At 47.2% G+C, this 25,612-nt stretch overlaps 1 long non-coding RNA gene across 1 annotated transcript in view; it reads right to left on the minus strand.

Moving 5' to 3' along the window:
• The window catches only part of LOC309847895, a 46,675-nt gene extending 26,259 nt beyond the window's left edge, over positions 1 to 20,416 (minus strand). The window contains exons 1-4 of the long non-coding RNA XR_014302704.1: positions 17,388 to 20,416; positions 14,159 to 14,292; positions 13,629 to 13,859; positions 10,248 to 10,299 (exon numbers count right to left, since the gene is read on the minus strand). This is a non-coding gene — a long non-coding RNA (uncharacterized lncRNA). The remainder of the gene's footprint in view (positions 1 to 10,247; positions 10,300 to 13,628; positions 13,860 to 14,158; positions 14,293 to 17,387) is intronic.
• Positions 20,417 to 25,612: the final 5,196 nt, after the last annotated feature.

The raw sequence follows: 25,612 nt of genomic DNA on the forward strand, positions 1-25,612 counted from the left end.
GCAGCTGCTTAACTGACTGAGCCATCCAGGCACCCACTTTTGGAATTTTAAAATTACTAATAAACAACTCTTGAGTCAAATTTGTGATCTAAATTGAGAATAGAGAAAATTTAGAAAGCACTATTAATAAAAATACACCACAGCCCAAACAGACTTTTCCCAGAGGCAAAGTCATTGCCTGAAACACTTATATTGCTAAACAGCAAAAAATAAAAACAAACCATTTATGTTTAACTAAGGGAGTTTTTAAAAGGGCAATAATAAGTTTATAAAGTTTGTGCTTTTTAAATGCTTATCCAGTAACAGGAACTGTTAAAAAATCAGGATAAAATTGTATTTACCATATGATTAAAACTTGATAAAACAGGGGCACCTGGGTGGCTCAGTGGGTTGTGTCTGACTTCAGCTCAGGTCATGATCTCACATTCCTGGGACTGAACCCCACATCAGGCTCCCTGATCAGTGGGGAGTCTGCTTCTCCCTCTCCAGCTGCCTGCTGCTCCTCCTGCTTCTGCTCGCTCGCTCTCTCGCTCTGCCAAATAAATAAATAAAATCCTTAAAAAATATATTAAAAAAAATAAAATTTGATAAAACAAACATACTCATGGATTAAAGAATGGACAAGATACAATATTATCACAGTAGTAGGGGCTTTGGGTTGTTGAATTCTGGACAATATTTTTCCTTGTACTTTTCCATATTTTCTGACTTTTCTATAATGACCTTTTATTGCTTTTCAATAGGAAAAGCGTGTATGTTTTCGAGGTGAGCTCATTCTCCAGAACTGGAGTCTGGCCGGGTTAGGGAGGTCTGCCGGTCACCACTCTCCTGGGGAGCCAGAGGAATGAGTATCAGCTCCGTGCGCTCTGCCACTGCCTTGTTCCCTCCGTCATTTAAGACGTGTGTCCCCACTTCCACATGCCAAATGCACCCCAGAGATTAGAGATGCAGGAACCGCAAGAAGGAGAATTATCTGTGGTTGAAGCAAGGTTACTGGTAGTTCATCTCACACTGGGAGGCGCAGGTGCTCAGGACCCCGGGGAAACACCTCACGCCCTTGGATCAGTCATTACTGGGCTGACGTCTGGTCCGTCCCCGACAGAGGTTTTACCCGTCACCACCACCACGGGCAAGATAATAGCTGTAAATGCTCTTCTCCACCCGGTGCTGAGGTGACTTCCTACCCCAGGGGCAGGGTGGCGGGTGCTCCCAGCAAGCAGGCTGCCCTGAGGCAGGACAGTGGGTTCTTGTGACAAGCATCGCACCTGCTGTGGAGCCTGGGTCCTGTCATTTCTGGAAGTCCAATGCTTTGAAGTGTCGTGTGGCACCCCTGGGGCATGAATTCATATCAGATCAAGAGTCAGACGCTCCCGGCACCCCACTTGGAAGCCCGAGAGCCCTGGCCTTGTGCTTGGACATGTGGCCAGAGAGAAGGGGAGTAGGCTGTCTGCGCATGGAGTGTGCCTCCTGGCTCCAGAAGGAAACAACTGCTATGGACAGAACTGTGTCCCTCACGATGCATACGCTGACGCCGTGGCCCTGCGGTGTGCCAGTCTTTGGAGATGGGCCTTTAGGAGGTAATGAAGGCTAAGTGAGGTCAGTAGGGTGGGGCCCTAAGGATTGGTGGCCTCATGAGAAGAGGCAGTTCTCTCTCTCCCTCCCCCACCCCCCACCACCTCCCCCTGCCATGTGAGGACATCACGGGAAGGCGGCACTCCGCAGGCGGGGAAGAGAGTTCTCACCAGAAGCCAAACCCTACTGGAGCTTGATCTTGGAATTCCGAGTGTCCAGAGCTGAGAGAGAATAAAGTCTGTTGTTTGAGGCACCCAGTCTATGGTGGTTTATGGCAGCCTGAGCAGTCTAAGACAATATGGTCTTCACGGGGGATACCCGGATCCTCCCCCGCCAGCTACTCCAGGGGCCCCCAAAACAAGTCTTCCCCCATTCATCCCACCCCCTCCAGGCCCAGCCCATAGCTTGGGCCCTTCTCTGTCCTCACCTGGAGGCGTCTGCAGGTTCCTCAAGTCTCTCTCCACCCCTGATCAGGAAACTTGTCCTGCCTTGTCATAGCACCCCCAATCCTAATACAAGGCTTGGTGCTTGGTCGATGCTCAGGAAGAGCTGGTGGGAGGTGTGAGTCATAAGCGCCCCGGCCAGGGAGTCCCACCAGCCAGGCGTGGAGAAGCAGGGCAGGCTCTTCCTCAGCTGTCAGCCATCACCATCGGGGGCCAGTCCTTCTTTGTTTCTCTGGTCCAGGGTTCCGGCCACCCACAGGTGGAAACACCATAACATTCTGACTCTGTACATTCTTCTTCTTCTTCTTCTTTTAAGATTTTATTTATTTATTTGACAGAGATCACAAGTAGGCAGAGAGACAGGTTGCGGGGGAAGCAGGCTCCCTGATGAGCAGAGAGCCCGATGCAGGTTCGATCCCAGGACCCTGAGATCATGACCTGAGCTGAAGGCAGAAGCTTAACCCACTGAGCCACCCAGGCGCCCCAACTCGGCACATTCTTAATGAACGCCAACCACGGGCCTCCTCCTCAGCAAAACCCTCAGCTACAATGTTCAACAAGACAACGTGGTGAGTTCCCCAAGCAATAAGCAAGTAAATGTATCAGAGCATCTAAAATTACAAAGAACTTAAAAACATGGGGGAGGACCTCACATCTTTACCACATGTGAGGAGATACCAAGGCGCTGAGCTGTGTCCCCAGCATAGCTCAGAGTTCCTGATGAGTTGGGCGTGCCTTTCAGCATTAAACCTCCTTCCAGATGCACCCTGCCATCCCTCCTCTCTCTCACTCTGTTTCTGTTCTGTCCCAAAGCCCATGGGGGAAGGGCTACCTCCCTCCGCCCACCTTGTTTTTTTTGCCCAGCAACCGCAGCCACTCACCACCAGCCTAGGCTGGGCCCTTCCTCCATCACTGCCTAAGCCCTCAGAGCAACTGATTTCATGTGCTTCTGAAAGGTCTACTGCAGTTCTAACAAGTGAAAATATGTTCCTCTTCCAGGAATTGGAGGGCTTCTGTGGAGACTGACAGAAAATACAGCAAGTCACACTACAGGTTTAAATGCTATGAAAAGTCTGTGCAAGGTCCGAGAAGGGAAAAGTCAACTCCATCGGAAAGCAGGGTTTTGGGGGAAGGCAGGGTGGGCCTTTCCAAAGATGTAGTATGTGAGCTACATCTTTTTTTTTTTTTTTAAGATTTATTTATTTATTTATTTGATAGCAATCACAAAAGTAGGCAGAGAGGCAGGCAGAGAGAGACTGGGAAGCAGGCTCCCCACTGAGCAGAGAGCCCAATGCGGGGCTCGATCCCAGGACCCTGAGATCATGACCTGAGCCCAAGGCAGAGGCTTAACCCACTGAGCCACACAGGCACCCCTGATCCACATCTTAAATCTTAAACAACAAATGGGGATTGGCCACACTGGCAAGGTCGGGGTGTAGGGGGAGGAGGGCTTTCCAGGCATTAGGAGGATCAGAAGCAAAGGCACAGATCACGAAATTTCAAGGGCTTTACACTAATATCTATTACTGCCTAACAAATGACCCACAAACTTAGTGGCTCAAAACAACACACCTTACTGATCTCACTGTGTCTGTGGGGCAGCAGTCTGGGCACGGCTTAGCTGGGTCTTCACCTTCAGGGCTCTCCCAGGGCGTCAGTCATGGTGCTGGCCAGGGCTGGGGTCCCATCTGATGATTTGTAAGAGGGCTCCATTTCCAAGTTCACGTGGTTGTTAGCATATCATGGTTCTTCAAGGATTGTTGGACTGAGGGCCTGGGTCTAGATGGCTCGATGCTGCCTTTAGCCCACCGCCAAGTGGTCCTCTTCAACAAAGACACTGACCTCGGCAACAAGATGGAAATGTCTTCCCATCACCTTTGTCATACCCTGTTACAAGCTGACCTAGCCCATGCTCAAGGGGAGAGGATTTTCAGGAAGTAGGGGAACCCCTGAGAATCAGCCCCCTGCAGTCCACTTGGAGAATTGCAGGCAGTCTCAGGCTCTGGCAACACAGGGAGGTGGGGGCAGAGGAGGACAGACCACAAGGGGTTTCAGAAACCATGCCAAAGGACTGGGGCATCATCCTGTCAATGGTGGGATCCCTTATCTTCTTTTAATGCACCTTGTGGTTTGGTTTTGTTTCTCCAAATCACATCAGCTTTAGTGCCCTAAAATTCCTGTTACACTTACACACCCTACATGTGTCCCCCCTCTAAGGGCATTGCCACATCTGTCATGTAGACACACCGAAGCCAGACTTAAACAGACGCAGCTGAAATCTTTTAAATCCCCAGACCTCCAAACAGGTAGCACCTCCAAATCCATCACTGAGACTTTGGCAAGAAGTTGTTCTTGGCTGTCTGAAAATCCAGAATGGATTGCGGCGGCGGTGGGGGCGGGGGGTTGGGCAAGGACTGGAATGTCTCCCTGAGACCTGGCCCTCTCCTCTGGGGTCTGAGTTGCTTCCAGTCATGGTGCTGCCACCAGGCCTCAGTCAATCCAAATCTATCACCGGCCCCAGTGTTCAGAGAGAGGCCCCAGAAAAGCCAACACTTCCCAAGCCATAACCAACTTTCCCGGAGGAAATGGCCCGATGCCATGATCCCTCATTGCTGGAAATGTCACTTGATTATGGCTGTCAAAATGATGACTGCTCTTTCTGTTCCTCGAAGGTGAAGAGTGTCTGCTGTTCTGGCTCTTAGAGGTTTTTACTGGCTTCTTTACCTTGATCACTTTTCCTGCACGTGTACAAGTGTGCTCTTGCCAAAGCTCATTTCTCTGTGCTTAATAAAGCATTTTATGGGCTACTTTTTTGGCAGGGAGTCTCCGTCCTCCATTCTTTGATCTGCAGACCCTGCGTGTACCGAATTAGCCCTGAGCAAGCATTACCCTTCCAAACCCCAAGAGCCATGTCCAAAATATAACCCCCAAGGTTCCATTTGGAAGCCCTGGGGGGGTCTCTTCCTATGATCCTTAGATCCCTCTGGCTTTGGTCCTTGCCCTACCCATGATCCATCTCCCAAGGAAAGGAATGAAAGCGGTAATAATTTCTGAATTTTGATGATTTCCACCCAAGTACTTCTTGTGACCACGCTCACTGGTTACCACGCATCCATTTGGAGGATGGCCGCCTCTTACGAAGGGATCATGACAACATTCCAAATGCAACAGCTTTGATCTCTCGGCCAGAAGACATCTGCTCGCCTGTTATGACATTTTTACCTTCTAGGTTCAGGCCAGAATTGTCCCCCTGCTCCCCAAGCGCATATCCCTGCCGGAGTATCATTCCTTCTCTGTTTCCTTGGCTTTGTGTTATCACCTTCTCCTTCCAAAACTTATGCCTCATCCCTCCATGAAATATTTTACCTCAGACAGAGAAATTCTGCAGCTGACAGGCAACTGTATTGTCTTTGAAGTGTGCTGGCTCTAGGCTGAGTCTCTGGCCGGAGGAACAACTTACTGGAATTACTTAGACGTCTCCTTTTCCTTTGTTTCCTTCTCAGTGTTTATTCACGGAGGAGAATGTCAGTGATCATTGGGAGAGAAAGTTCCAGAAGTCCGTTTCCCCTGTGAATCAGCAGAGGATGCATTTTCCACTTCCTCCCCTCCCACAAAAATCCACGACACTCAACGAAGTCTCTCTTCCCCAAATGATCTCCATTTCCCAACCTCATCACCTCGAGTTCCTAATTCTCCTGCTTGGGAAGAGTACTGCCCTTCAAGCCAGGTGGTTTGCTCCCACCAAAAGAAGCCAGACCAGAATCTCCCTTCACAGAAACCGTTCCTTTGGGCCTCACCTGCATGCCTACTCCCTTTGCAAGACACAGAGACAAGCATGGGCCTCAGTGGGTGATGAGTAGATTTGTTTAACTGCTTCGAAATTATTATTTGCATGCAGAAGGCCTGGGAACAAAAGCCCTTGTGTGTGTAAAAATGCCACAGGATTAAGCCTTTGTTTGGATCCCCTCTCAAAAGAAGTGTGATTATATGCACAGCAAGGACACCTGAGAGCTAAATGAGCTATCAAATGGCCTAACAGACTTGGCGAAGGACCATAATCTGGCCCACGGCCCCCATTCTCAGTCCTTCAGTCAGTCATGCTACACAAGCAGCCCTCCTTTCTCCGTGTGTTGTGCTTTTGTCTCCAGGAAAGGGGTCTGCAGCCAGGTCTGCCGTGGGCGCCAGGGGAGGTGAGCAAGGGAGTGGGATCAGGTTAGAAAGGAGTCGGGGGGGGGGGGGGCGGCGCTGCGCCTGCCATACACAAGGAAAATGTTACTCAATAAGCCATCCGAGCTACCGAGACCATGACTGCCAATTCCCGAGGCGAGATGAGTAAAACCGGAGTCAAGGTCGAAGGCATGGCCGGACCACATAGGAGTTGGGGACACACACATGCCCATCTGACGAAAGTATTTATTTATAAAGAAATAACAGGGGCACCTGGGTGGCTCAGTGGGTTAAAGCCTCTGCTTTCGGCTCAGGTCATGATCCTAGGGTCCTGGGATCGAGCCCCGCATCAGGCTCTCTGCTCGGTGGGGAGCCTGCTTCCTACTCTCTCTCTGCCTGCCTCTCTGCCTACTTGTGATCTCTCTCTGTCGAATAAATAAAATCTTTAAAAAAAAAAAAAAAAAAGAAATAACAAAGACCAAAGTCCAGAAGGTTGTTTTATCTGCAAGGAGAGAGGGAAGGGGCTGGGGAGGAGAATATAAGTTTCTGGGAGTTACCGCCAATATTCTGCTTCTGGGGTTCATTGACTGCTTCAGAGTTGTTTGTTACAGAGGGAATAAAGAGCAAAGCCGGGCATGAACTGAAGGTAGTAATGAATGATCATTAATCTGATTCTGTGCACTACAGGGATCTAACGTAAAGTAATTCTGCGGGAGCTAAAGCTTTCATTATTCTGAAATAACTGTCTCTATCACTTATACTTAAAGGAAAACCTAAGTTAATAACCTGCTTAACTGAGAAATTCTCCCCCAAGTATTTGGTGGATTTGCTCCCCAGTAGTAAGGGAGGCATGGCTACTGTTTTTAGTCCCTTCCACATGATACATTGAACAGCACATGGTTCTTGGTTTCTGGACCACAGGGTCAAGTTCAGGAGACACTGGACTGGAAAGTGCGAGGCAGCGTGCCTATGACCGCCAGCCTGAATGTGACCCAGATGCTTCGGCACCCCCGACACTCACTGGAGGTTTTCAGAGCCCTGCTGGGAGTCAGATGGACTCAAGTTCAAGTCCCAGGTCTGCTACCACCAATGAGCTGACCTGAGGCAAATCCCCTAGCCTGCCTGAGCCTCAGTTTTTCAAATGTCAGCTGAGAGTTTTAGTGCCCTAGTGCTGCCGTAACAAAGGACTACAAACGAGGTGCCTGAACACAACTGAAATCTATCTGCTCCAGTTCTGGAGGCTAAAAAGTTTGGCAGGGCCATGTTCCCTCTGAAGGCTCTAGGGAAGGACCATCCTGGCCTCTTCTAGCTCCTGGTAGAATGTCAGAAATTCCTTGACGTTCTTTGGCTTGTGGCTATCCCACTCTCATCCCGTCGTCATGGTCACGTGGCATTCTCCCCGTGGGGCTTTAGGTCTCCTCCTGGCTTTCCTGTAAGGACACCAGTCACTGGATTTGGGGGCCACTCGGATCAGTAGAATCTCATCCTAACGGATGACAACTGCAGAGACCCCAGAGAGGGTCACATTTTAAGGTTTTGGATAGATCTGAATTTCAGAGGCATACCATTCAACCTTGTACCCGGAGATGAGGATACATTACCAAAAGAACTATGATAAGAATCAAATTAAATAATGTGTGTAAAACACCTAGCAAGCATCAACGTTCATCACCACCATCATCCATCATCTCAGGGAAGAAGTGAGTTGGGGGAAATCGGAGGGGGAGACAACCCACGAGAGACTGTGGACTCTGAGAAACAAACTGAGGGTTTTGGAAGGGAGGGGGGTGAGGGGTTGGGTGAGCCTGGTGGTGGGTACTAAGGAGGGTGGGTACTAAGGAGGCTGTGGTGCATAAACACTGCATTTTGGAACACACACACACACAATTAAATTAAATTAAATTTTTAGAAAAAAAAAATAAAAGATTCTTCTTCTGAAAACATTTCACCCTGCTAGCTAAGGTGACCACAGGAGAAACCATCAAATAGGCCTGGGTTCAAATCTTGGCTGGGAAACCCCTGGAAAACTACCTAGCATCTCTGAGCCTCAGTTTCTTTATCCACGCTAGTAGAGCGATAGATGCATATACATCCAACACTTAAACAGCATTTACTATATTCTGAGCGCTGTGCTAAGAGAGTGATAAATCTTATCTCAATCAATTATCAGAACAGGCTGTGAGTCAGGTATTATTCATTTTACAATCAAAGAAATTAAATCAGCAGATATTTAAGACAGTTGGCTAAGGTCACATTGGAAGTGATGGAACCAGAATTCAAACCCAGGCAATCTGGCGCAGAATTCCTCCAAGATTCAAACAGTTCCAAATAAAATGGTTGGTCAGTCCATAAAGTGGAGTAGAGCTATGCTCCATCTTCTAAACCTTTCTCCTTTGTCGACCTCAAGATTGCCTTTCCTCTTTCTCCCAATTCAGACACCCTGTTGACTTTAAACCAGAGCCAAGTTTCCATGTTTAAATGTTCAGACTGCTCAAGTTCCATTCAGTTTCCTGGGGTATCTTGTCCTCTTTTTTTTTTTTTTCATCTTGCTCTTACTCTCGCCACTGTCTTGTGACCACGGTGACAGGAAGGGTGACAGAATGCGAGGGTGCAGTGGTTCTCTCTCAGACAATGGTAAACTGTGCACTCCTTTGCTGGGGTGGGGACAAAGTGAAGCCACAGACTGGAAGCTACATATCTCAGGGACAGCCACTCGAGGGGGACCACTCACCAGCCCTAGAACTTGTGTGCCATCCTTGGCATAAAGCTCCTTGAGAGATCCATCCAGCATGACCTCCCTCAGATTTAGGAAAGCCACCACCAGGGAAGAACACAGAAAATTCTCCCATGGAGAATGTGCCCAGAGGTTGGTGAAGTGAGTTAACCCTGAGCATCTAGCGTTGGGTGAAGTGGGTTCCCAGTTAGGGGGGCCCTGACAACACCTTGTCCTGACCTATTCTGGGCAGGAGGCATTCACACAGAGCTCGTCCGAATCTCTGAGACTTGGCATCAACCCCCACCTACTGCTAACTGGTGAGTAAGAGGAAAAGACGCTCTCCCTCCCTCCCCTGCATCCTCCCCACCCCCACTCCGCCAGCCTCTCTTGCTCTTGCCAGAATCCTCCCATGGTCATGACATCTGTTATAGAAATATGGCCACTAAGAGAGGGTGCACCTCCACACCCACGATGGGAGAACTAGGTAGATCCAATCATAACTTAAGCAACTTTTGGCCAAATGTGTTCACGCTCCCCAAACCCACAATATGAGGACAGGCTTTCTCCAAGGGGTAAAGTGGGGAACAGCAAACTGCGGAGCAAGCCATTTGCTGCTGCTGCTGCTCCACCCTTCCCCTCTTGGGGTCCCTCCTGCCTCCCTCCCAGGCCCAAACCCCTTACACAGAGCTGCCTTCCCTCCTTTCTTCCTCAGGATGCAGGGCCCCTGTCACTTTGATAGCAGTGGACGTGATTAAGGAAGAAACTCCGGCTAGTTTGCCTCCCAGCCAGCAGGCGCCCTCACCCAGGTGAGCTGCACAAAAGACACAGCTGGTGGGGAGTCTTCAGGCAATTCCTGAACTTTCTGCAGCTCCCCTGTGAGCTGTTAGGATGCACGCAGGGTTTACCCTCGATGTTGTGAGGTGAGGGTGGGGGTTTCTATGACTGGTTACTAAGCCCATGAAAACACACTAACAGAAGTAAAAAAGTCTTTGTGCTGGGAGCCAGGGGGAAGCTGGACACGTTCATCCCACCTGTGCCCTGGTTCCTGGAAAAGGTCTGGACTTAGGTCACTCACCCATCACGAGCTCCCCGACACGTGCCCCCCGCAAACAGCGCTCCCCAGCCCTCCTCTGCCCAGCCCTGACCCCAGGCATCCCCTGAGCAGCCCACCGGATCCTCACCCCTCAGGACGCCGGGTCTTGTGGGGGTGAAACAGGTGAAGGGGATGAAGAGGTACAAAGCTCCAGTTATAAAATGGGTAAGACCCGAGGATGAGAAGTACCGCGGACAGAATGCCTTCTATAATATTGTGATAGGTTCGTACAGTGACAGCTGGTGACTGCACTTACCATGGTGAGCATTTTGTAACACATACAGCTGTCGAATCACCCTGTTGTACACCTGAAATGAATAGAATATATTGTATGTCAACCATACTTCGATTTGAAAAAAAAAGGACTGGGCTGTCAGTGACCGCCCTCCACTCAGCCCATTCATTTTCACAGTGATTATGGGTTCCTGAGGATGGAACTGAATGGTACCCTCTGGGAAGCATAGATTTTAACCAGTTTTTTCCCTATCTGTACTTACTTTGCATGTCTTCCACCTCTGTCTGAAATGCATGGAAAACCTCAGATTCTTCCTGGCCTGATGCCCTCCTTGTGTTTGTTGCTATATTATGAAAGCAGTAAAAAAAGAAAAAAAAACCCATATATATGATTTCTCTATTCCAAGTTCCCCACATACATGGGATTGTGCAATATTTGTGTGTGTGTGTGTGTGTGTGTGTGTGTGTGTGTGTGTGTATAAATTCCACTTACATGAGGCTCCTGGAATAGTCAGATTTATAGAAGGGAGGTTTGCAGGGGCTGGGGAAAAGGAATGGGAGGTGACAGTGTCTAATGGGAACAGAGTCTCAGTTTGGGAAGATGAAAAAATCCAGAGATGGATGGTGACAGTCGTTGTATGACAATGCAAATATACTTAGTGTCACTGAACTTCACGCTTAAAAATGGCCAAAATGGTAACTTTCACATTATGTATCTTTTACCACCAGGATATCAAATGTATATTATATATTTGCATCAGCTCCTCTCTTATTTAGATATATAACTAATTTCAGACAGTTTACATTTTACTTTTGATCTCTCGCCTCCTTTTTTATATCGGGTGCCTTAGTTTGGACCTTTTATCTCCTAAGACTTTTCTGGATCTGGTTTTTTACAGAACCAAAAGGAATACCCCTCCAGGAAAAACAAAAAACAAAACAAGACAAAACTATGGCCCTCTCTTCCTTCTGTATCCCCCATAGCCAGTCACCCTCTTCTCAGTTGCTTTTAGGCAGAAAGCTTTCCTAGTTCAAGAGAAAGTCTGATTTTCAGTGGTACATTTAATAATTCATAAATCACGAGAGGTTCAAACAGGTTCAAAGTTTAAAAGTTTAAAAGTTTTGCTAAAGCTTTAAAGTTTAAACTGTCAGAGGCTTTGACAAAAAACTTTTCCTGTCTGGAATATTTAAGATTGTTGTGCCATATTATATTCAGGACTCTGTTATAGCCTCCTCTCCCAAAATGTTTCTCCTAAGAGAATCCAGGCGCCGTTGGCTTCGCGCGTTTTCCTCTGTGGCCCTGAGGCCCCAGGGTCCCGGAGGGCGAGCAGGTACTGGGAGCCGGACTGGGGCGGGGCGGAGGGTGGGGGTTGCTCTGACAAACCGCACTTTGGGGGAAAGCACTTAGTTGGCCAGAATCACTGTCGTGTGGGGATTTCTCTTTAAAAGAATGGAAATTGTAAAATGAGATCCTGGCAAAAGTGTGTAATGAGGTCTTGGCGGAAGACAGTGAGTTGTGCATAATCTGCTATTTCAAAATCTGGAAGCAGAGAGGCCAAATCTTCCGCTGGCCTCCAGCTGACCTCTAATTTTTCAGGCATAATTACTGTATTTGCATGTGCGATTGAGTGTGGTGTCAGCCACCCACGCCAAAGCACTTTTTGGAGTTTACTGGGACAAGAACAGACACAGTCACTTCCACCACGAACTGTGCTTGACCAAGCAAGCGTAGAACATGGAGGTCATGTCTGACAATCTGGCCTTGGCCCCCGATGCTGCATATACTGTGTTGTTTTGATAACGTCACTCCGTTTCTCAGAAACCTTCAGTGGCTCCCACTGGCCTTTCAGGTCAGATCCAAGGACTGAGTCATGAACTTTCAGCGTCTCACGTCAGATCCTCACTGCGGACGAGCAAACCCCCAGCCTTCCCCCACCTGCCCTGCTCACTGCCGCCTCCAACCCTGTTGTGTGTGCTCCGCTCCACAGCTGAGAAGATTTTCCTTCTCCTTTTCACCAAACACGTCTTTACAATTTTTTCAGAATTCTCTTCTTGCTTATGGTTCCCCAAGACATTAGTACCGGTGCCAGGACCAACTCAGCATAATCAAATTCTTTCCCTGGTTTCCAGGATTTGGTGACAGGATGTTGTAAGATGAGCCCATGACACAAATGCACTAATGTTTTGGGCTCCCAACTCGGGTTTCTATCCCTGGACGACGAAGAGCGTGTTTTCGCAGGAACGGCCTCCTTCCAACCTCACCTGCTCCCCTCCATGCCCTCCCCGGAGTCTTCCATCCTAGGAGCTCTGCGGGCTTCTCCACGGTTCCTGATCAGAACACCTGACATGTATCTTCCGGACTTTCCTGGGTGGCCTCTGGTGGCATCCCAGAGTCGCCACACTCTTTTCTTGAATCTTCCTAGTGTCCTAACTTTGCATGACTTTTTTCACCCAGCTGCCCCCCCCCCCAGCATGGGGCACTTCATGTGGCACATTCGTGGCCAGTCCCCCTTCCTCCAGTGCTGCCCCCAGGCAAGCTCCCCTCCCCCTCTCCTAGGTGCCGCATGCCAGCTCTCCCATGACACCCCGTTGGCCTCTCCCCACTGACTCCACAAATGAGAATCTGGCAAACTCAATGCCTACTTCCTGACAGTCTATCAGAGATAGAAACCAGTGGAAGTCGTCCTGCAGAGCTGCCCCCCTCCCACCTCCAGACTCCATATTTCATTGTCTTTCTGCCAAGGCTTCTTTTGTGTTTCCCGTTCAGCCAAGTACCTGGTTGGGCAGGGTAGGACTCCCCGCCGCCCCTAAGAGCTTCCCCCTTCCACTTTCCCACCCCAAAGACGCCTTTGCGATCCTCTCCCTCTCCTCCAGCCCACCACTACTTCTTAATTCAGTCTGTCACCACCTCCTGTTCTAACATGGCAATGCCCCGCTCTCAGGCGGCTCTTCTCTGGTCTTTCCTGTTCCCAGTCTTTACAGACAAGGACAAGTCATGTCGCTGCCAGAGAACCGTAGCCTTTCCCTGAGCTGCCCCCCCACACTCCTGGAAACACAAGGCCCTTGGCCATCGGAGCACCCTCGACTCCACCAGCCGCATACTCCCCCACACCCCTCCCCCTCTTCTCTCCCCTCTCTGCTCCAGCCAGACCTGCGGGCCTTCTGTTCCTCCCGCAGGCAGCCTCGTTCATATCTCTGTGCCTTTGCAAATACAGTTTCTCCTACCCGGAAGGCCTTCTCTGACTCTCAGCCTGCTGAGCCCAATGCATCCATCGGGTCCAGCTCACTTCCACCATGAAGCCCTCTGGGATTCCTGTCGGCAGGGAGACACTCCCCCTCCCTCCGACTTCTAGACAACTGTGTTCTATGCACTGAGCCCCTCCGTTGGTCACGTGCGCCTTACCTGCGGGACTCTGGGCTGCTTCTCTCTGATCCCTCAGCACCCGATTCTCTGTCTGGCAATGCAGGAGCCAAGCTCCTCTGAAAGAATTAAATCTTGTGGCACCAAGGAACAACCTCCAGATAACTAAGTGCCCTCGGCATGGGAAAGTGTCATCTCTGATTCGGATTCTTGGTTCTTCTCTGGTTGTAGCCTGTTAGAATTTTCACTATTCCTGATTGGGAAGTGTGAACTCTTGGAGAGAAAAAGAGAAAGATTCTTATTTAGATGACTCCTGTCTCCCCAGCAGACTCATGAACCTTCCTTTGTGGGTTGTAAACTCCATTTATCCGGGGGCAAGGGGCACGCCTTTTGGGTACCGTGTGGAACATTCTGGTTTCTACGAGAGCGGATGTAAATCATTTTCTGCTAAAACCATGCAGATATTTGTAATGGTTCAGAGAGCTCTGTAGTTAAGCCTCTGTTCTGGCATTTGAATTAAGAACAGCTTAGAGGAACACAGGCCCTGGGATATTTGTGGCTAGTTTGCTTACATCCACGGAGAGATGACACGACTTAGCCTCATACACATCAGGCTTTGAAGTCAGCGAGACCAGGGTTTAAGTCCTGGCTCCACCAGGAGGGCACCTGGAGCAGCCCACTTCAGCTCTCCACCTCAGGTCCTCATCTGTAAAACAGAAAAGGTCATACCTCCTGGGGCTGCTGTGAAAATTAACTAAGGTCATGTCTTTAAAGCACGTATCACAGAGGAAGCCCTCAATTGTTGCTATAGCATGTGCCGGAGTGCTAATGACTGGCAATTAATGCTAATGATTGCTTTAATCAGGAGCACAAGAAGTGCTTTATTTTTTTAAGTTTTTTTTTTTTTTTTTTTACAATTTTGTTTATTTATTTGACAGAGAGAGAGATCACAAGTAGGCAAAGAGGCAGGCAGAGAGAGAGGGGGAAGCAGTCTCCCTGCTGAGCAGAGAGCCCAATGTGGTCCTTGATCCCAGGACCCTGAGATCATGACCTGAGCTGAAGGCAGAAACTTAACCCACTGAGCCACCCAGGTGCCCTGGGAAGTGCTTTATACACTAGAGATCTGTACCCACACATGCACACAGAAATACGGAAATACTTATGTGTGTGTATATATATATATGCATTTATAGGTGTAAATTTATATATACTGTGTATTTATATTTGCACACATTGGCTATAATGACATAAAATTCTTACAATACACCTATGAGGTAGGAACTCTGTTTGTCTCCACTTCTCAGGTGAGGAAACTGAGTCAGGTTAAGTAACTTGTCTCCAGTCACTGGACTAGTAAGTAGCAGACCTGGAATTTCCACTGAGGCAATCAGTCTGGAATCCGAGTCCATGCTCTTCACAAAAGCTTCAAACTGCCTCAGTGCACTCTTCCGGTCAATGAATACTTTCGTCATCACCATCGTCACCATCACTATCGTCACCATCACCACCGTCACTTGTCGTTGTCCAGGATGCTGCCGTATGACAAAAGCCCTCTGGCAAGGCTGACTGTTCACACAACTCTCGGGTGGTGACTCTGTCGCACAAACAAGACCGTTATCTATCTGGCAGCATCTGGGGCTGCCCCAAAGGTCTATCCCATGCAACACGAACACTTGGGTGGTAGAAAGCACTGTCTAGGGAGGCCCTGGAATTCCAGAAGACTGAAGCCAGGATACGAGCTGGCGCGGAGTCAGAGTGTGTGGCCCCTGGCGCAGCCTCATCCCATTCGCCTGTTGTCTTTCCTCGTTCAGCTGGAGAAAGCCACCCAGTGATCCCTGCCTCCCAGTCAACCCCAGCCAGACTGGGATTTTGTAATCACGTCTGTCTCGGATGACGGCCTGCAGAAGTCAGACGTGGAAGGGCTCGCTCGGACTGTCCACGCATTCCACCCTGGAGCCAGGAAATGAGAACTTCTAACCCAGTGTCACTGTTTGGTTGTAAAAATCACATGTACTTGTACAATATGGAAGTGGACGTAAGTGGATCTGAATGTCATAGCCGGGTTTACCAGAAATTTCATTTTAGTGTGTTTTCTTTTCTTCCCTGTTGTCACCTATGTTTGCTGATTTTCCTTTTCTACCTGTTTTTCTCTCAATTTCATCTCAAAGTTTATTCTTGGCCTGGACCATATTAAGGCTCTTTGTCCTCGTAGTCTGTGTAAAATAGGCTTTCCTGAAATATTTTTGCTTTGAATCAGGTGCATCAGGGCACCCAGGTGGATCAGTTGGGTTGCACATCCAACTCTTGGTTTCAGCTCGGGTTCTGGTCTCATAGGTCCGGGGATTGAGTCTCTGCATCAAGCTCAGTGCTCAGCAGGAGCTGAGTGTTCTCTCAAATAAATAAATCTTAAAAAAAAAAAAGACTGACTCTGTTTGGCATCAGGCAAATTGCCTTCTCGAAGCCTAAGCTTTGCATATGTAAAATGGGTATAATAAAGAACCCAACTTGAAGGAATTGTTGGGACAATCCTATATAATAATTAACAGGAACTAGCACTCCCTGAAAATCAGCACAGCTGATCACTGCACGAGATGCCTTCTCCCAAGCTTGGCGACAAAACTGCTGAATAAAGGAAGAGATTATAATGTCCTATTTGGCATCAAGCCTCTTTCCTGGAGGTACATCTCTACCGGGATGGAAGGGAACAAAGACGGTCTCATCAGCCAGCCCGCTGCACACCGCACGAGGCATACCATCCTCTCGTTTAGGAAGCTAGGTTCCCAGCCCTGTTTTACAAAAGAGGAACTGAAGGCAAGAGAGATGCTTGCCCAAGGTCACCCAGTGACTAAGCAGGGGCACACGTAATTACCACGTGCTAAAGCAATATTAAACAGTAGCACTAACAAGAACAATTAGTGGTTGTTGAGGGGAGCTTACCACAGGCCAGGCACTGTTCATTTAGTCCTCATATCAACTCTATGAGGTAGACACTATTACTAAGCCTGTTTTACAAATGCGTGGATAGAAGGGAAAGGGTGTTTCGTGACTCGCTGAAGGCCATGTGGTTGGTAAGATGACAGAGCCAGAACTTGGAACGTGTGTTCCGAATTCAGAACCAGACCTGTCCTACGCTGTCTCTGTTAAAAAATAAAATAATCAGGGGTGCCTGACTGGCTCAGTCGGTTGAACAACTGAGTCTTGATTTCAGCCCAGATCGTGAGGTTGAGCCCTGCATCAGCCTCCATACTCAGTGTGGAGTCTGCTTGTCCCTCTCCCTCTGCTCCTCCCCTTGCTCGTTCAACTCTCTCTTTCTCTCAAATAAATAAATAAAATCTTTTAAGATGAAATAATGAAGTATGCATAAAAAGGTTTAGTCCAATGCCTGTGTACATGCACACACACACACACACACATACACACACAGCACATGCACATATTATTGTCATTATTATCACTGATAAAATGATAGTTAATATTTTAATATTCTTGCTTTTTCAGGCATTTCCACTCATCTGTAAGATGTGAACTTCCAGCATGAGTCTGAGTGGACAGGAGCCCATTTTCTCAGATTCATTTGATTTTTGGTCATCTTAACGGCCTTCTGCTGATGTCGACAGCAAGAGTCCCATCCTAACCTAAGTTCATGATCACCCTGAGTTTTCTTTCCCAAAAGTCCTCCTACTGAACTGATCCTGAAAATCACTTTTCTTCCTGCAACAGCTCTGCATTAGTTTATCACTGCTATAAACAAACAAACAAGCAAACAAATTACACCAAATACGGTGGCTTGAAACAACACACCTTTATTATCTCACAGTTTCTGGGTCCTCCGCTCAGGGTCTCACGAGGCTGTAGTCAAGGTGTTGGCGGCGTGGTGACCCTTCTGGAGCTCGGAATCCTCTTCCGAGCTCATGTGGTTGTGGGCAGAATTCAGTTCCTTGTGGCTACGGGACTGAGGGGTCCCTGGTTTCTTCCTGGCCGTTGGCTAGAGGCTGCCCCCAGGTCCTAGAGGCCCCCCGCGGTGCCCAGCTTTATGGCTCCCTGCACGGGAAGCCCACATCCAAGCAGCCTGCTTCTTTAAGGCCAGCAGGAGAGTCTCTCACTCTGGTCTGCTAAGATGGAGTCTTAAAGAACAAAATGAACTGTGGGAACGATGTCTCATCGCCTTTACCATATTCTACCAGTTAGAAGTGAGTCTGGAAAACATTGTGGAGATTCTGTAAGAAATTAAAAATAGAGCTTCCCTATGACCCTGCAATTCCCTATTCCCTGGGTATTTACCCCAAAGATACAGATGTAGTGAAAAGAAGGGCCATCTGTACCCCAATGTCTGTAGCAGCAATGGCCACAGTTGCCAAACTGTGGAAAGAACCAAGATGCCCTTCAACAGACAAATGGAAAAAGAAGATATGGTCCATATATACGATGGAATGTTATGCCTCCATCAGAAAGGATGAATACCCAATTTTTGTATCAACATGGATGGGACTGGAAGAGATTATGCTGAGTGAAATAATTCAAGCAGAGAGAGTCAATTATCATATGGTTTCACTTATTTGTAGAGCATAAGGAATAACATGGAGGACATGGGGAGATGGAGAGGAGAAGTGAGTTGGAGGAAATCAGAGGGGGAGACAAACCATGAGAGACTGTGGACTCTGAGAAATAAACTGAGGGTTTTGGAGGGGTGGGGGTGGGATGTTGGGAGAGTCTGGTGGTGGGTATTAAGGAGGGCACGTATTGCATAGAGCACTGGGTGTGGTACATACACAATGAACGCTGGAACACTGGAAAAAAATAATATTAAAAAAAAAAAAAAGAAGCGAATCACAGGTCTTACCCACATTCACGAGGAGGGAATTATACAAGTCAGGTCTTTGAGGATCACCTTAAGGTGTGACCATCCACAAGCAGCTTACCAGCTTGCCTCAATTTCCTCTTCATTCCCAAAGAGGACCCCTTCACCTTCATTTTCACCTCCACACCAAAATACTTTCTTCCTGTGTCTGTAAAATCCCAAGATCAAGCCTTCCTCTTTTTCCCATGCCTGTGTAGAGGTACGGTCCAGGCCAAGACTTCTCCGTTTCTCTCCAGTTCACCCAAGAACACAGTCTCTTCATTTTCAATGTCTTTATTGGTATGTAACTTACATACCATACCCTCAAAGTGTACCACTCAGTGTATATCTATGTTTTATTTATATAGTCACCATAATATAAATTTTAGAACATTTTTCATCACCCCAAAAAGAAACATCCTATCTTTAGCAGTCACCACACCCCTTCTCCTCCCCACTCAGCCTTTATAACAGCTAATCTATTTTCTGTCTCTATAGATTTGCCTGTTCTGGATATTTCATAAAAAGGGAACTACCCAATATGCGGTGCTCTATGACCGACTGCCTTCACTAAGCATAAGTGTGTCAGTTTCTGAGGCTCCTCTGTGTCGTGGTATAAACAGTATTATCATGGCTATCAGGTTGTTTAGAACGCTGTACACAAAACAACCAGGAAATGAAGGATTTAAACTTAGAGAAATAAGAGTGAGGAATGAGTGTCTTTATTCATTTTTCCACCTCACAATTTTTTATGAGAACTTACAGTGAAGTTTCAACTCACTAGGGTAAATTAGAAGTCAAAACTCCTCTCTCTAATATGTGAGTTGTGTTTTAGGGGGGAAAAAATGTTAACCGATATTCTCTGCTTATAGTTGGAGCTTAATGATTTTTTTCAAATGGGGCAGGGGCTTGTTCTGAGAGCTGACGCACGTCCAGCACGCGGAACGAACGGGCTCACAGTCCATTAAGGGAATTTCAGGGTAGGGGCAGGCTTTTCCACGGGGGCTGGTGTTCCCTGTCGTGACATCAGCCCCAGGATCCCATCTGCAGCGATGCACTCACGCGTGTGTGCTCCAAGCCTGGAGGAATTTTACTGCGTCTTAGCGATTTTTCATTTGCCCAGAGGTCAGCGTTTGAATATCAAAAACACTTCTGAGTTAGACAAGCTGAGGAATGATGAAACTAACCGGTTTCTGTCAGCAGGAGTGAAGCTGTATGTGGGAACTTCGGATGTCTCACAGAAAAGCAAGTTCAAGAAGCCTTAAAACTAAGAGGTGTCTGTCGCATCAGCTGAAGAAAACAGTCAGATAATGAAACATTTACCACAAATGCAATATTATGAGTGTTTCCAAACATTCCTCTGGGATAAGCAAGACTCTTGCTCAAGATTTTCAGACAGGGCCCCACGACTTCAAACTCCAGTCATGGAGCAAGGCCAGGGTCTCAGCCATGGGACCAGCCCCTCCCACGGCCAGCAGCCTGGGGCCTCCCATCACCAGCTGCTGGCTACCTAGGAGCAGGGCCGCGCTCGGGAGCGGGCCTAGGGTGGCCTCACAAAGATTCCTCACTCCTAAGGCCCTCTTCCACCTGGCTTGCTGATCTGAAATTCCACTGTTCGAAATTTATGTCTTAGCTCCAGAACGAATACTCCTGGGAGAAGAAACACAACTTGTATCCGCCATTTACACTTCAGTGCAAATGTGTGTATCAGAGCCTCTGCCAAGGAGGAGAGAAGGCGAAAAGGAGCGAAGAAAGCCTGAGGATGAAGAGAAAGGAGGCAAAAGACCCAAAAGGACAGAAAAGGATGACAAGGGGCACCAAAGGCAGATGAATACACTCGGCCTCTTCCCGGACGGCTGCCTGAGCGGATTGGCGGCTCAGCCAGACTTGTTGGGGCTGAAGGGGCAACAAGGGGTACAAAGTCATGGCCGAGAGGGGGCGCAACTCAACCCTGCGCCTCTGGTTGCAAGAGTGGGGATGAGGGCCTGGCCCCTGGCTTCTCTTAGGGGGACCATCTCAGGAGGAACAGCGCTGCTCAAACAGAGGAGGAGGAAGCTGACACCTGTCTTAGCACTTGTCTGGGGGCTCTGTTCGGCCTTCATACACTGCCAAGAGCCTCAAACCGACTCACTTACACACACACTCTTGGCACTGAAAGAAAGTGAGCAATGTTTGTCTAACAGAACCCGGTCTTGCCCCCTGTGGGGGAGGGGAGCCACGCCCTGGCGTTCATGCTGAGCTACTGTCTCAGACCGATCAACATCAAGGTGAACCCCAAGGTCTTGATCTCAAGACCGATCAACATCAAACCTGGTGAGATGACTACTCGCTTATGTAACACGATGATTTCACAACGCTCTCACAAGGGATCAAAACTCACAGCTGTCCAGTTCCACAGGAGAAGGTGTTTTGAATTAATTAACTGCATTTGCAAAACCCTCTTGACTTCCTAGAGTTGGTATTATTCCAGAAAAACCACAGTCCATAGCCAGGCCTCTTTGGTAAGCCTGAATTTCCCAAACATCCAGTCAGTGCAGGTGGCAGGTGACACACTCCAACACTGTGGGGCTCTCCACGCCGGCAGACCAAGCCGGGAGTGTTGGGCCATAACGGTGACTCAATGGAGGACTGTGACATCAGCCCTAGATATGGATGTAGCCACACCTTCATTTTTAAGATTCAGGTGTTTAGGTGGTTCTTTTTAGAAAAAAAAAAAAAAAAGTTGTGAAGGGCTATGCTCAAGGAATGGGAGTGACAGATGTACACAGGATGTTCCCAAGTCATGTCCCCCATGGAAAACCAGAGTCTGGAAGAGGATGCTCCAACTCTCTTCAGTTTGCCTGACAGCCGATTCTCATTCTAGAGAATGAAGCTTTCTGGACTTTGAGGAGGAAAATGCCTACCTCAAGAATTACGGCGTTAAAAGATCTTCCTTGTAAGTGAATACTTAATGAACTGTAACACCCATCATAAAACACTTCATATGGCTTTAGTTATTCCACGAGCCAAACTATGCCGCAAGCATACAAAATGAGACCTTGCTCATCTTTTCAAAGGCCATGAGAAGCCTATACCCACAGTGCAATTTTTTTTTTTAACCATCCTAGGACTTTATATTGTTTTTAATTTTTATTTATTTATTTACTTTTGGTTAAAAAGATCAGAGAATTTCACTGTACATCTCTTCCCAGAGAAGACTGGTTCTGAAATGCTTTTTAAAGTGTGTTTGTGGCATCTGAAAGTTTCCTACCTCCCACACTCAAGTTCTGAAGTTTGAGAGAATACATCATTGCTAGTTTGATGTATAGCCAAAACCGAGAACACAATGCAAGGGAGTGTAACCATATTTCACTTCACAGTGGAGTCAGAGTTTTGCCTTAGACATGGTTTTAGCATAAAGTAAATTGTATTTCCAGGATTACGGCCAAACACAACAATACAAATAATGATGACCAAAAACAGCAAAATGCGGGTGAACCAGAAGTGATGATATTTCATAAGGAAATCCCATAAATGTTCTTAATAGGCTTTGGATTTACTTGAAGATTAATTAATTAAACCAGGTTGGCAAAGTCCCAATATATAAAACTGTACTAGAAGAGAATTGCACAGAAACTCAATAGGGTTACAATGATTTAAACAACTTAATGCAAATGGTGAGATATATTTCAGCAATCAATGATTCTGAAAATGAAATCACAAGGGATTTTTTTTTCCATTTTTTTTTTTTGGCACTGGCTAAAATACTTAATAGTGACCATTTTCCAGACTCTCTAAATTACTCCATTTCTGGATTACATGGATTTCTAGCAAATCATTAACACAGCAATATCAAATCTCTCATAAAGCATCCATATGAATTTGCCTCCCTACTATTCTTCAACTGAACCATGAGAGGGAAAAGAATGAACACTTGTTCCACTCGGGAATTTTGCTAGATTCTTCCACGATTTTCTCAGATAATCCCCACAACAACACTGTACAATGGGTAGTAGGATCTCTACTTTGCAGATAAAGAAATTTAAGTTCTGGAAAGTAACTTACTCAAGCTCAAACATATTCTAGGTTTCAGAAGGGGGAAGGAGACCCTTTGGGGCTTCAGAAGCATACTGGTCCATGCATGACTTCCCATTATTCAAGAAATTCAAGTGAAGGCATTGGCATCACTTAAAACTATTAAAGACTCCCAAGCTACACTTCTCAGACAGGGGACCTGCTCTGACACTGAACCACGAGGGTCTCAGCCTTGCATCTGTCTTGGTGCACTTTTTCACCAAAATCAGGGACTATGGTACTGTAATGTGGTATGAAATCACCAGATCAAAAATGAATCTGCTTTTTTTTTTTAATGGAACTAAAATTCACAGAACATAGACTATTTTAACCATTTTAAAGTGTACAATTTGGCAGCTTCTAGTACATTCTCAGTGCTGTGCAAATAGCTCTTCTGTTTCAAGGCTTCAGACTATGTCAAGGAAAAAGTCTCAGTTTGGTGCTGCTGTATCTTCAACGATTCTAATATTTGGTAACCTCCCTCCTGAGAAAAAAGGGAAAACAAGCCAGTAGCCCTTGGTAAACAAGCATACAACTAGAATTCAATAACATGAATTTGCTGTTTCATTTATATTTATTTTTTATTTACCCTGAATTTCTATTTATGTGGTAACAAAATTTCCTTATTAAAAAAATATATTTAAGGGGCACCTGGGTGATTCTGTCAGTTAAGCACCCAACTCTTGATTTTGGTTCAGGTCATGGTCTCAAGGTCCTGAGATCAAGCCCCGTGTCAGAGTCTGTGCTGGTGGTAGAACCTGCCTTAGATGCTCTCCTTTTCCCTCTGCCCCTTCTCCTGCTTGCCCATGCTCTACCTCTGCCTTTCTAAAAAAGAAATAGATATTTAAGTAAAATGATGAGTTGATTTAAAGAAAAACTTACATAAAAAAACAGCACTGGTGGCACATACATATGGCCAAAAAAAAATCACAAAGTAGGTACATGGATGGCTGAAGTTCCAGACCCTTCTGGATGTCAAATGCAAAGGAACAAGGAAGCAAGACCAAGTCATGGGCATTTAGGAGAAGGAAGTGAGCATAATGAAATAATCTGTTAAAATGTCAGAGGGATGAGGGGCTGGGATATGGGAAGGTAGACTCCAATGATCGATTCTAGAATGCGCATCTTCTTTCTTGTCCAAAGTCCACTTGCCCGGCCTGCCTTCCACTGTGGTTCTGAAGGCCTAGAGGTCCTGGAGGTGTCTCCACTCTCTGAGTTACATAACAGTACTCTGTTTCAGAGCAGGAGCAAATCCACTCGCAGACTGGCCAGAGAACTAAGAGCAGGATGCTCTGAGAGCTGTCTCAAGGCCAAGCTGGAAAGAAGCTCAGAGGCAGGCCAAGGGAGCTGAAGAGCAGGCCACAGCTTAGCAACTGCAGACCAACACAAAGAAATGTTCAGTCTCAGGGCACCTGGGTGGCTCAGTCAGATAAGCAGCTGCCTTCAGCTCAGGTCATGATCCCAGGGTCCTGGGATCAAGTCCTGCTTTGGCTCTGCACTCAGTAGAGCACCTGTTTCTCCCTCTCCCTCTGCCTCTTCCCCCCATGGTCTCTTTCTCTCTCTCTCTCTCAAATAAATAGAATCTTTAAAAAAGGGGGGGGGGGGTAGAAATGTTCAGTCTCCCGGATTGCTGTAAAGGAAGAAAGGAAAGAGAGGTGGGGCAGGGACTTAGAAGGTGAACTCTAAATGGAGCACTTGTCCTCTTGGCCTCAGGCTTTCTGATGAAGGCTTGCGGTTAGAGCAGCGGTGTGGGAGGGCACATGTGTCATGAGTTGTCTCCCCTCCCAGGGATCTGCTTCAGGGCCCATTTGTGCAAAGAGCTGATGGCATGCCTCAGGAGTGAGGCTCTGCTGCCGGACAAGCCTTCTCCACCTACAAATCTGTTTCTAATGATTCACCATTTGTAAATGGAACTCCCATCCCTGGCTCTTCATTAGTAAGAGGTTATCAAAAAGAAAAATGGGGCACCCCATCTGGAGATAAAAATCCCTGATGCCTAACAGATTGTCAGGAAGATTTCCAGCTCACCAGATTGAAGACAATGCATGTACGTACAAACACACACACACACACACACACACACACACACACACACACACACGGCTAGCCCTAGCTAGAATACTCATTCACTCTGGATACCCAATATACATTAGACTATCTACTACATCTAACATAAAGTTCCTCCTCTTAAAATGCAAATATACGTGAAAGAAACAACACATGAAGCCATTAGTTTTGTACAAAGTGGTCGAACACGGTGCAAGGCGATGCCTTCTCCTAGCTCCTAGCATCTTTGACAGATCACATCAACTGAGGAAAAGGAAAGTTGGACCCATTGAAACTGCATGTCCCTCCAGTTATTGTCACATTTCTCTGTTTTCCTTCCTGCAAATTTGTCTTGACGGTTGTTCATTGTCCTGTGTGCACCACATCTCCTGAAACTCGCTCCTACCTGGCAGTCACCAGGGACTGACTCCATGTTGTCAAATCCAAGGGCCACTTTTCTGTCTTCCTCCTTCTTAACTCTTGGCAGCACTTGACACAGTTGAACTCTCTCATCTGGAACACTTTCTTATCTTGGCTTCTGTAACACTAAACTCTTCTGATTCTCATCCAACCTCATAGGCCACTCCTTCTCAATCTCCCTCTCCTCTGGGCTACTTTCTGTAAGGAGGAGAGCCCCAGAGCCACACCTTGGCTCTTTTCTCCATCTGGGTGATTCCTTCTAGTCCTGAGACCTTGAAAACCATACCAAGGCTCACAACTCCAAATGTCCACCTCTGGTCCTGATCCCTCTCCTCAGTTCTGGACTCAAATATCCACCTATCTACTTGATATCTTTAATTGTATGTCTAATAGGCATTTCAAGTTTAATCTGTACTGAACAGAACTTTGATTTCTGCTCCCGTATTTCTTTCTGTCTTCCCCTTCTTGATAATGACATCCAATATTGGGGCACCTGGGTGGTTCAGTTGGTTAAGTGTCCAACTCTTGATTCCAGCTCAGGTCTTGATCTCAGCGTTGTGAGTTCAAGCCCCACATTGGGTTCCACACTGGGCATGGAGCCTACTAAAAGACCAAAAAAAAAAAAAAAAAAAAAAAAAAAAAAAAAGAAGCAGCAGCAGCAGCAGCAGAA

The sequence above is a fragment of the Mustela nivalis genome, assembly GCF_964662115.1.
Source record: "Mustela nivalis genome assembly, chromosome: 14".
NCBI classification, from domain to species: domain Eukaryota; kingdom Metazoa; phylum Chordata; class Mammalia; order Carnivora; family Mustelidae; genus Mustela; species Mustela nivalis.